Source organism: Bos indicus x Bos taurus, chromosome 7 (assembly GCF_003369695.1).
Source record: "Bos indicus x Bos taurus breed Angus x Brahman F1 hybrid chromosome 7, Bos_hybrid_MaternalHap_v2.0, whole genome shotgun sequence".
Taxonomy (NCBI): domain Eukaryota; kingdom Metazoa; phylum Chordata; class Mammalia; order Artiodactyla; family Bovidae; genus Bos; species Bos indicus x Bos taurus.
The window spans coordinates 92,104,811-92,116,734 of record NC_040082.1 but is presented as its reverse complement, the minus strand read 5'-3'; positions in this window follow the sequence as shown (position 1 = coordinate 92,116,734).

Here is an 11,924-nt window from a genome sequence, read left to right as displayed (position 1 = left end):
CTCCCTGGAGGAGGTGTCTGCACTGAGCTCTATGGGATAACTAGGGATTAACAGGGGAGCGAGGGGCAAAGAGTGTTCCTGGCAGAGCAGCTTTTGTAGCTGGAGACCCCTCTGTGCTCTTGAGATTCTGAGTGACTCCTGTCTAGGTCTCAGTGTGCATATAGGCAGGGTGGCTGTGGGGAGGCTGAAGACTTGCCCATCGAGGTTTGGCCTTGGGCTGAGGACACAGTGACCTCCTTGAGTTATATTTTAATAAGTCACCAGATAATTCTGCCTGTCAGGAGTGAGCCATGAGCAGCTTGGAATAAAGCTCCTCTTACAACGCAAGTCCATGCACCCGACGCACAGTGAGGCCAAACAATACCGAAATGGAGACCGGAGCAGAGAAAGGTTTATTGCAGGGCCAGGCAAGGAGACACAATTCTTTTCCATTATGGCTTATCATAGAATATTGAAAGTAGTTCCCTGTGCTCTGTGGTAGGACCTTATTATTTTCCCATGCTATATATAAAGGCTTACACCTGCTAACCCCAACCTCTCAGTCCATTCCTCCCCCACCCCCTTCCCCTTAGCAACCACCAGTCTGTCCTGTCTTGGATTCTATTTCTAGTTCATAGACAGGTTCGTCTGCATCATATTTTAGATTCCACATATAAGTATACCGTGTAGTATGGTCATCGCTAGTTGCATCCACGTCGCTGCGTCGTCACACTCTTTATGGCTGAGTAGTATTCCATTGGATCTTCCTGGTGGCTCAGACAGTAAAGCATCTGCCTGCAATGTGGGAGACCCGGGTTCGATTCCTGGGTCGGGAAGATCCCCTGGAGAAGGAAATGGCAATCCACTCCAGCACTCTTGCCTGGAAAATCCCATGGACGGAGGAGCCTGATAGGCTACAGTCCATGGGGTCGCAAAGAGTCGGACACGACTGAGCTTTCTTCATCCATTCACCTGCTGATGGACATTTAGATGGTTCCCACGTCTTGGCTATTGTGAATAGCGCTGCTATGGACATAGAGGTGCCTGTATCTTCTGGGAGTGGTGTCCAGATGTATGCCCAGGAGCAAGATTGCTAGATCGTATGGTAATTCTATTTTTTTTTTTTTCTTGAGGAACCTCCATACTGTTTTCCACAGTGGCTTACATTCCACAGTGGCATCAACTTACATTCCCACCAACAGTGTGGATGTGTGCCCTTTTCTCCACACCCTCTCCAGCATTTGTTATTTGTAGACTTTTTGACTGTGGCCGTTCTCGTAACCGAGCGCTGTGAGTACGACCGATAGCTGGGAGCCATCGCTGTGTAGTTACTACTCCCTACCCTGTTAGCAGGCAGTGCGTCCTGGTCAGAAGCTGGTCGGCGCCTTAGTGCAAACAACCATCAGGAAACCATAGTTAGGGAGAAGATGCAGACAACAGAGGAGTGGTGGTTCTGAGGAGCGTGAGGTAAGAGGTGGACCCTGGCCTTCTCCCCAAGGCCCTCTAGCTCACCCGGTCTGGGGCCAGCAGGTGAGCTGGGGGGTCCCGAGAACAGGCTGGGGGCCTGTGTCCTGCAGGGCCCTGGAGCCCTCAGCAAGGCCGCCCCCACTGGCTGGGCCCAGGCTTTGAGGCAGCAGTGAACCTTTCCCCCATCCATCCCTGTCTCTGCGACCATCTGCCTGGGTCGCCGTCCATGGGACCTGGTCTCTCCACTTTGGGCGGCCTAAGGAGCCTGAGGGCCATTTGGGTTGGGCGCCTGGCTCCCTCAGCAATGACAGCTGGGCAGGGTCTGGGGACTTGGCCCTGAGGGAGCTGCCAGGTGAGCTCTGCCTCCTCTTAGCCAGGATGCGGACCTTGGAGAGTGACAGTTTTGCCTCGGAACCTGGCCCTTTCTTGTCAGGACAGAGAATAACATTCGTTTGGTAGAGACTTACAGGAACATGGTTGCCTGACCATGACCTGACCTCAACAGCAAAGGCTCTGATACCAAGAAGTTTGCAACAACTCACCACGCCCCTCCCTCACATTTTGCTTTAAAGGGGCTTTGCTGGAAGACTTCGGTGACTTTGGGTGTTCTTAGGGCATGGCTATCTCCTTGCATGACCCTGTAATAAACCTTTCTCTGTTCCAAACTCCAATGTTTTAGTATTGATGGGCCTCACAATGTGTTGGGCACACGGACTTGCCATTTTCAGTAACAATTCATGGTGAGCCAGCCAGGAGGTCGTGCCCATGGCGGGTCAACCCCGGCCAGGGCCAGGCTCTTCCCAAATTCCCAGCAGCTGCTGGAGTTCATTTTGTTCCAGGGAACTGAGAAGCACTCTCCCTGACAGACACCGGCCGCCCTGAGGCACGAGGCTGTCTGGAGCAGAGAAACGTCTAGAGCCATGGTTCACATTTGGTGTCACCTGGGGTAACTCGCCCCAGCTTGTGCAGGCTGGGAATTCTGTCCACTGCATCTGCGTTGCTGCCCCTGCAGGAACTGAGCCACTCAGGGTCCATTCTCTTTTGAGAGCTGGGCCACTCTGTTTGGAGACCTCTGTCTGAGAGTGGAAGTGGAATTTTAGACTACACCGCCTCTGATTTTCTGTCTGTGTGACTGTAGCTTATTTGCTGTTTATGTTTTTGTGTGTATCATTTTGGGATGAGCCACTCCGGTTTGTACTTTTAAAAAAATACATAGATTTATTTATTTGGCTGCGCTGGGTCTTAGTTGCAGCATGCGAACTCCGTTGCAGCAGGTAAATTCTTAGCTGCGGCATGTGGGATCCAGTTCCCTGACCAGGGATCGAACCCAGGCCTCCTGCACTGGGAGCGTGGAGTCTTAGCCGCTGGACCACCAGTGAGGTCCCCAGTTTGTACTTTTGTTCGTGGGGCCACATCTGCTATTTGTATGTTGTATGTGTGAGATTCAGTGCCTGCTCTGGTTGGTTGAGACATCTTTGAATAATGGAGCGAGCATGTGATGACACCAGGTTCGGCTTCCTATTGAATTGGGTTTTGCCATGGTGGAACATTGGTTGGGATTTTCCTTTTGCAATGAGTGAGAATCTTCTTCCTTTTTTTTTTTTTTTCGCGCTAGGGAACTGTAGAGAAGGCAATGGCAACCCACTCCAGTGCTCTTGCCTGGAAAATCCCATGGACGGAGGAGCCTGGAAGGCTGCAGTCCAAAGGGTCGCTAAGAGTCAGGCACGACTGAATGACTTCACTCTCACTTTTCACTTTCATGCATTGGAGAAGGAAATGGCAACCTACTCCAGTGTTCTTGCCTGGAGAATCCCAGGGACGGGGGTGCCTGGTGGGCTGCCGTCTCTGGGGTCGCACTGATTCGGCCACGACTGAAGCAACTTAGCAGCAGCAGCAGGGAACTATGATCCTGAGAGACCATTTTGCATTGGATTGTTTGTTATTTGACAACACCTGCTGTGATAATCAGAGCTTTATTCCATCTTATAGTCCTGCTAAGGTATAAGAAAGAAGATTTTTTAACATTGCATAGCCACTATATTCTTTAGACTCTGGAGGGGGGAAAAATTGATTGAGATGAAACTTTTGAAATTCCAAAACTGGTTCGTTTTGCATATGCACTTAGAGAAAGCTGGCTTGATGAAATCCTTTTTTTTTTTTTTTCCCCAGAATTCTGACCCTGAGAAAATAAAAATATTTCTAGGAAAAAGCATGCCATTAACTAAGTAAATTTGACTTATTCCAACTGGTATTTTTCATTTTGTGTTTGCCAGGTGAATTGCCATGACACTTGTGGTCACAATTCACTATCTTTCCATTTGTATGTTGTTTGTGATTAAAAAGAGGACTCTTTGTTTAAAAAACCTGAAGAAACTATGGAACTTCACCCTTGTTTTTTCATGCAGGAATTAGATTTTGTTCTTTGTGTGTGTTCGTATTTGTTTTGAGTGTAAGTGTGCCGGCTATGGGAAACTCAAATTTGTTTCCCAAATGCAGCCCCTTGAGATGCATTCTTCAAAACTAGACCATTTTTGGTTATAATACTTCTGAGTTAACTTCTAAATGAGCTCTATTTGACTCAAAAGTTGCTGTTCAGTGGCTGTTGTGTCCAACTCCTTGCAACCTCATGAACTACAGCACGCCAGGCTTCTCTGTCCTTCAGTATCTTCCGGAGTTTGCTCGAATTCATGCCCATTCAGTTGGTGATGCCATCCAACCATCTCATCCTCTGCCATCCTCTTCTCCTCCTGCCCTCAATCTTTCTCAGCATCAGGGTCTTTTCCAGTGAGTTAGCTCTTCACATCAGGTGGCCAAAGTATTGAAGCTTCAGTATCAGTCCTTACAATGGATATTCGGGGTTGATTTCCTTTAGGATTGACTGGTTTGATCTCTTTGCTATCGAAGGGACTCTCAAGAGTCTTCTCCAGCACCACAATTTGAAAGCATCAATTCTTTGGCACTCAGCCTTCTTTATGGTCCAACTCTCACATCCCCACACGACTACTAGTAAAACTGTATCTTTGACTATATGGACCTTTGTCAGCAAAGTAATTTCTCTGCTTTTTAATACGCTGTTTATGTTTGTCATAGCTTTCCTTCCAAGGAGTAGGCGTCTTTTAATTTCATGGCTACAGTTACTTTCTTGGACACCGTTTTGGAGCCCAAGAAAATAAAATCTGTCACTGCTTTCACTTTTTCCCCATCTATTTGCCATGAAGTGAAGGAATTCCAGTTGAGCTATTTCAAATCCTGAAAGATGATGCTGTGAAAGTGCTGCACTCAATATGCCAGCAAATCTGGAAAACTCAGCAGTGGCCACAGGACTGGAAAAGGTCAGTTTTCATTCCAATCCCAAAGAAAGGCAATGCCAAAGAATGCTCAAACTACCGCACAATTGCACTCATCTCACACTTGAGTAAAGTAATGCTCAAAATTCTCCAAGCCAGGCTTCAGCAATACGTGAACCATGAACTTCCAGATGTGCAAGCTGGTTTTAGGAAAGGCAGAGGAACCAGAGATCAAATTGCCAACATCCACTGGATCACGGGGAAAGCAAGAGAGTTCCAGGAAAACATCTATTTCTGCTTTATTGACTATGCCAAAGTCTTTAACTGTGTGGATCACAATAAACTGTGGAAAATTCTGAAAGAGATGGGAATACCAGGCCACCTGAACCGCCTCTTGAGAAACCTATATGCAGGTCAGGAAACAACAGTTAGAACTGGACACAGAACAACAGACTGGTTCCAAAGAGGAAAAGGAGTATGTCAAGGCTGTATGTCAAGGAAAAGGAGTATGTCAAGTATTGTCACCCTGCCTATTTAACTTATATGAGAAACACTAGGCTGGAAGAAGCACAAGCTGGACTCAAGATTGCCAGGAGAAATATCAGTAACCTCAGATATGCAGATGACACTACCCTTATGGCAGAAAGTGAAGAGGAACTAAAAAGCCTCTTGGTGAAGGTGAAAGAGGAGAGTGAAAAAGTTGGCTTAAGGCTCAACATTCAGAAAACGAAGATCATGGCATCTGGTCCCATCACTTTATGGGAAATAGATGGGGAAACAGTGGAAACAGTGTCAGACTTTATTTTTCTGGGCTCCAAAATCACTGCAGATGGTGACTGAAGCCATGAAATTAAAAGAGGCTTACTCCTTGGAAGGAAAGTTATGACCAACCTAGATAGCATATTCAAAAGCAGAGACATTACTTTGCCAACAAAGGTCCGTCTAGTCAAGGCTATGATTTTTCCAGTGGTCATGTATGGATGTGAGAGTTGGACTGTGAAGAAAGCTGAGCGCCAAAGAATGGATGCTTTTGAACTGTGGTGTTGGAGAAGACTCTTGAGAGTCCTTTGGACTGCAAGGAGATCCAACCAGTCCATTCTGAACATCAGCCCTGGGATTTCTTTGGAGGGAATGATGCTGAAGCTGAAACTCCAGTACTTTGGCCACCTCATGTGAAGAGTTGACTCATTGGAAAAGACTCTGATGCTGGGAGGGATTGGGGGCAGGAGGAGAAGGGGACGACAGAGGATGAGATGGCTGGATGGCATCACCGACTCGATGGACATGAGTCTGAGTGAACTCCGGGAATTGGTGATGGACAGGGAGGCCTGGTGTGCTGTGATTCATGGGGTCGCAAAGAGTCGAACACAACTGAGCGACTGAACTGAATTAAACTGAACTGATGGAACCAGATGCCATAATCTTAGTTTACTCAATGTTGAGTTTAAGCCAGCTTTTTCACTCTCCTCTTTCACCCTCATCAAGAGGCTTAATGAGGAACTAAGGGTTCCTCTCAGAGAAGGCAATGGCACCCTACTCCAGTACTCTTGCCTGGAAAATCCCATGGATGGAGGAACATGGTAGGCTGTAGTCCATGGGGTCGCACAGAGTCAGACATGACTGAAGCGGCTTAACAGCAGCAGCAGGAAGGGTTCCTCTTCGCTTTCTGCCATTAGAGTGGTCATCTGCATATTGAGGTTGTTGATATTTCTCCCGGCAATCTTGTGATTCAATTCTGGCTAGCTTGTGACTCATCCTGCTTGACATTATGCATGATGTACTCTGCATATATATTAAGTAAGCAGGGTGACAATATACAGCTTTTCCCAAAAGTAAGTGCTTACAAATTAAATACTTCATAATATTTAGAGAATTGGCCAAAATGTATTTCAAGTACTCGTGATCTGAGAAATACTCAGTACTGAATTGATATCTGGTGCTGAAGTTAGCTTAAGCTTGTTGCTTTGTTATGTATGACACTTCGTTGTACCTTGGTTTGTTAGAGATCAAATAAGACCTTATGTCTGTTACAAATTAGTCAGCAAAGAAAATATCAATAACTTGATATGATGAAATGATAAGTCTGTCTAAAATAGCCTCTCCGGATTTTGGTGACTTGAAACTGAACTAAGTTAAATGGCAAGAATTCATTGACTATCTGGGTCATTGGTTGCTGGGCGAATCTAAGTTTACCAACCTTTGCCTTCTTAGGAGAGGAAAACTATAGCATAAGTTTCCAGTCAGAAAATGCTGGTGTGACAGTTTACAATTACCTGTTGGTTCTCACTAAAAATTAAGGTGTTTAAGAGTTGAGGATTCTAATATAAATATACAATTGAAGCTACTAACATTAATTAAAGGAAAAAATTTCAGTATTAAGTAGGAAAGTAGGATATATGTTTTGAGTTAAAAAGGAGTTTTATGCATGGTCAACTGAGATTATATTATTCTTGCCGGGAGAATCCCACGGACAGAGGAAGCTGGCAGGCTACAGTCCATAGGGTCACAAAGACTCAGACATGACTGAAGTGACTTAGCATGCATGCATGCATTTATTAAGTATTTATTGAGTACCAGACTTTGTGCCATAATTTATGTAATCTTTATATTTGTATTGTCTTACAGTGACCAATGATCTTATTTGACCAAGTGTTTTGAAACTTTTTGACAAACTTCCAAAATATCAAATTTTAATTAAATTTCTTTTGACCTCTAGGTAACTTTGAGGTTCATTAGGGGGGCCGTTGGAGAAGGCAATGGCAACCCACTCTAGTACTCTTGCCTGGAAAATCTCATGGACGGAGCAGCCGGGTAGGCTGTAGTCCATGGGGTCGCTAAGAGTCGGACACGACTGAGTGACTTCACTTTCACTTACTTTCATGCATTGGAGAAGGAAATGGCAATCCACTCCAGTGTTCTTGCCTGGAGAATCCCAGGGACAGGAGAGCCTGGTGGGCTGCCATCTATGGGATCGCACAGAGTCAGACACGACTGAAGCAACTTAGCAGCAGCAGCAGCAGGGGACCCATAAGACATCTCAAGGAGGAGTACTTAATGAGTTTTATTTGGTATGTTGAATTACATGGGAAGTATTGTCAAAGGCGTGATAAGCTTTTGAGGATTTACTGTATGGGTAAATGTTACTACTGTAGACATGAAGTACTGGCTTTGGGAAAATTTGGTTTTCATAAAAGCATAATGAAAGCCTGAATTCAGTATTGCTTACTTTGCCCCCTGAAATAACACAGCTCTATTGAGACAATCCCTTGGCAGCAGGAAGATCAAGGGGAAAAGAGTAAGCAACTCAGGGACAAGCTATGACTCTTATAGCAAAAAGGGACAGCCCTCCATTACCAAATACCACTTTTTACAGGGCCTTTCTGACGTGTTGTTCTTGTCCGTGTTCTGGCACCTTATCGTTTTGATAAGGGTAACAAAAGGATTGGTTACTGATTAAACTGTTATATATGGTTATAATGTTTATGGATTCTGTCTGGAATATTACTGATTTTTTATCTCTGTTTTTCTCTTCCCTATGTCTGGAGATATCTGGAGATATAAGGAAGCCCTTCCTTTCAAGTTACTCATGACTTCGAGCAATTTGGCAAACTATACTTCTACGACTTGGGCTACTTCACAACAAGCCTCCCCCAGGCTGCCACGTTCAGACTGGTTTTCAGGCTTATTCTCCTGAATTTATACAAGATCTTTCTACACAAGAGTCAGATCCAGGACTTGGAACTCAGGGGTATTTTCAACTTGGTAGCCATTCCCCAAATCAAGGTGGGACTGTGCCCCATTTTGGCAGGAGGTAGCTAGAGCGCTCATCATCCCATTCCCTGAAAGACATGGGGAAGGATGAAATGAAATTGGAGGTTGAAACTGAGTCCCTCTAAAACCAAGTTCCTCTGCCGAGTTTAAACATACTCCCGTGTTATCCTCAAGACTGAGGAGTATCAAAGGAAAGGGGGGGAATTGTAACAGAGCCACTGAGCACATCCAGTACTGGATGCAAACAGTCATTTCTGTGCGTGATTTCTCTGTACCCTGTACCAGACAACGGATGCTGCTCAGCCACTGGCTGATGCCTCATAAGCAACCAACCATCAAGAATTGACAGTGAACGGATTCAGACAGCGTGGAGTGGTGGTTCTGAGGAGGAGAATGAGGTAAGAGGCAGATCCCAGCCTTCTCCTCGAGGCCCTCCTGCTCACCCGGCCTTGGGCCAGCAGGTAAGCTGGGGGGTCCCAGGGATCAGCCTGGGGCCTGTGTCCTGCAGGGCTCCGGAGCCCTCAGCAAGGCCCACCCACAGGCCTTGAGGCAGCAGTGAACCTCTCCTCCATCCCTGTCCCTTCAAGCTAATAGCAGTGACCGTCTGCCTGGGTCACAGTTTGGGGGACCTGCTCTCCCTGTCTGGCGACCTGAGGAGCCTGAGGGCCAGCTGAGTTGGGCGCCTGGCTCCCTCAGCGATGATAGCTGTGCAGGGTCTGGGGACTTGGCCCTGAGGGAGCTGCCAGCTGAGCTCTGCCTCGCCTCCTCTAAGCCCGGATGGGGACCTTGGAAGGTGTCAGTTGTCTTGGGACCTGGCCCTTTTTTGTTAGGACGGAGAATGACATTCGCATCATTCATACCAAAATGACATTTTGGTAGAGATTTACAGGAACATCATTACCTGACCATGACCTGACTTCAAGAACAAAGAATCTGACACCAAGAAGTTTGCAATAACTCACCACACCCCTCCCTCACATTTTGCTTTAAAGGGGCTTTGGCACCCCGCTCCAGTACTCTTGCCTGGACAGTCCCATGGACGGAGGAACCTGGTGGGCTGCAGTCCATGGGGTCGCTGAGAGTCCGACACGACTGAGCAACTTCACTTTCACTTTTGAAACTTCACTTTCACTTTCATGCATTGGAGAAGGAAATGGCAACCCATTCCAGTGTTCTTGCCTGGAGAATCCCAGGGACGGGGGAGCCTGGTGGGCTGCCATCTATGGGGTCACACAGAGTCGGACACGACTGAAGCGACTTAGCAGCAGCAGCAGCAGCTGAAAGCTTTCAGTAACTTTGGGGGTTCTTAGGGCATGTCCGTCTCCTTCCATGGCCCTGTAATAAACCTTTCTCTGTTCCAGACTCCAATGTTTTAGAATTGATGGACCTCACTGTACGTCGGGCACACAGACTTCCATTTTTGGTAACATTCTGACCAGTGTGAGGTGGCACCTCATGGTAATTTTGATTTGCATTTCTCTAATGACTGGCGATGTTGAGCATCTTTTCATGTGCCTACTGACCATCTGTATTTCTTCTTTGGAGAAATGTTTAGTTAGATCTTCTGCCCATTTTTTGATTGGGTTGTATTTTTGTTGTTGAGCTGTATGAGCTTTTTGTATATTTTGGAGATTAGGTCCATGTCAGTTGCATCATTTGCAAATATTTTCTCCCATTCTGTAAGTTGTCTTTTCATTTTGTTTATGGTTTCCTTTGCTGTGCAAAAGCTTGTACATTTGATTAGGTCCCATTTGTTTATTTTTGTTTTTTATTTCTATTGCCTTGGGAGCCTGACCTAAGAAAACACTGGTACAACTTATGTCAGAGAATGTTTTGTCTATGCTCTCTTCTAGGAGTTTTATGATGTTACGTCTTATATTTAGGTCTTTAAGCCATTTTTAGTTTATTTTTGTATATGGTGTTAGGGAATGTTCTAACTTCATTGATTTACGTGTGGCTGTCCAACTTTCCCAGCACCACTTACTGAAGAGACTGTCTTTTCCCATTGTACATTTTTGCCTTTTTGTTGAAGATTGATGGACCATAGTTGTGTGGGCCTATTTCTGGGCTCACTATTCTGTTCCGTTGATCCATGTGTCTATTTCTGTGCCAGAACCATGCTATCTTCATTACTGTAGCTTTGTAATATTGTCTGAAGTCTAGGAGGGTTATGCCTTAATACAGAGTCAGATTTGTTCTTCCCAGGACTTCCTTTATGGTCCAGTGGTTAAGACGTCACATTTCCACTGCAGGGGATGCAGGTTTGATCTGTAGTGTAGGAACCAAGATCCAACAAAGCCCATGGTGCAGCCAAAAAAAATAAACAAAGACTTACGCTTCCCTATTACAAATGCCCTGCCCTGGTGGATACCCAGCCTCCTGGAGCCTCCGTCAGCCTGGAACTAACTGGATACTCAGATGGTGGGTGTCCAGGCAGCATGAAGCAGCCTCATGGACATGATTTCTCATCTGTGAACAGAGGAGTTGTGGTACGTGGGAGCCGCCCCTCGTGCTTTTACCCGCCCGCTGCAGCCTCCTCCTCCCAGCCTCCCTGCCTCTGCCCTGCTTCCCTCCCCTCCCAATCGTCTGTCCCCAACACGACAGCCTGAAAGAGCACCTCAAACAGGAGTCTGTGGCGGCGACAGCTCCACTGGAAGCTCCTCATGGCCCCACTGTCGCCCTGTGTTAAATGTCCATTTCTGACCACAGCCAGATGCAGCTCAAGGTGGCTGACCTCACTTCCTGCTCCTGAACACCCAGGCTTCCTGGATCCCCTCCAATGCTGTCACTCCTTGCTGTCTCAGGGCCTTTGCACAGGCTGTCCCTTCTGCCTGGAAAGCTCTCTCATACTGCTTTTTAGTTAGAAAATTCTTTTAAAAAAATTGTTTTTATTTATTTGTTTTTGGCTGTGCTGGGTCTTCCTTGCTGTGCAAGCTTTTCCCTAGTTGTGGCAAGCGGCGGCTACTCTCTAGTTGCGGTATACTGGCTTCTCATCACAGCGGCTTCTGTTGTGAAGCATGGGCTCTAGGGTGCATGGGCTTCAGTAGTTGTGGCTCCCAGGCTCTAGAGCACAGGCTCAGGAGTTGTGACACACAGACTTACTTGCTCCATTGCATGTGGGATCTTCCTGTACCAGGAATGGATCATGTCTCCTACAGTGGTAGGCAGATTCTTTACCACTGAGCCACCAGGGAAGCCCTAGTTAGAGAATTCTAATGGAGCTTTAACCCCCAGCTCACACATCCAGGAGAAGTCCAGACCAGGCTGCAACCTCTTTTTTGCAATGTATTTAATTTTAGTATTGATCCAATAGACATTTTTAGAAGAGTATTTATTTATTCGGCTGTGTTGGGTCTTAGTTGGGGCACACAGGAGCTCTGTTGCATCATGCAGGTCCTTTTGCTGTGATTCCTTGACTCT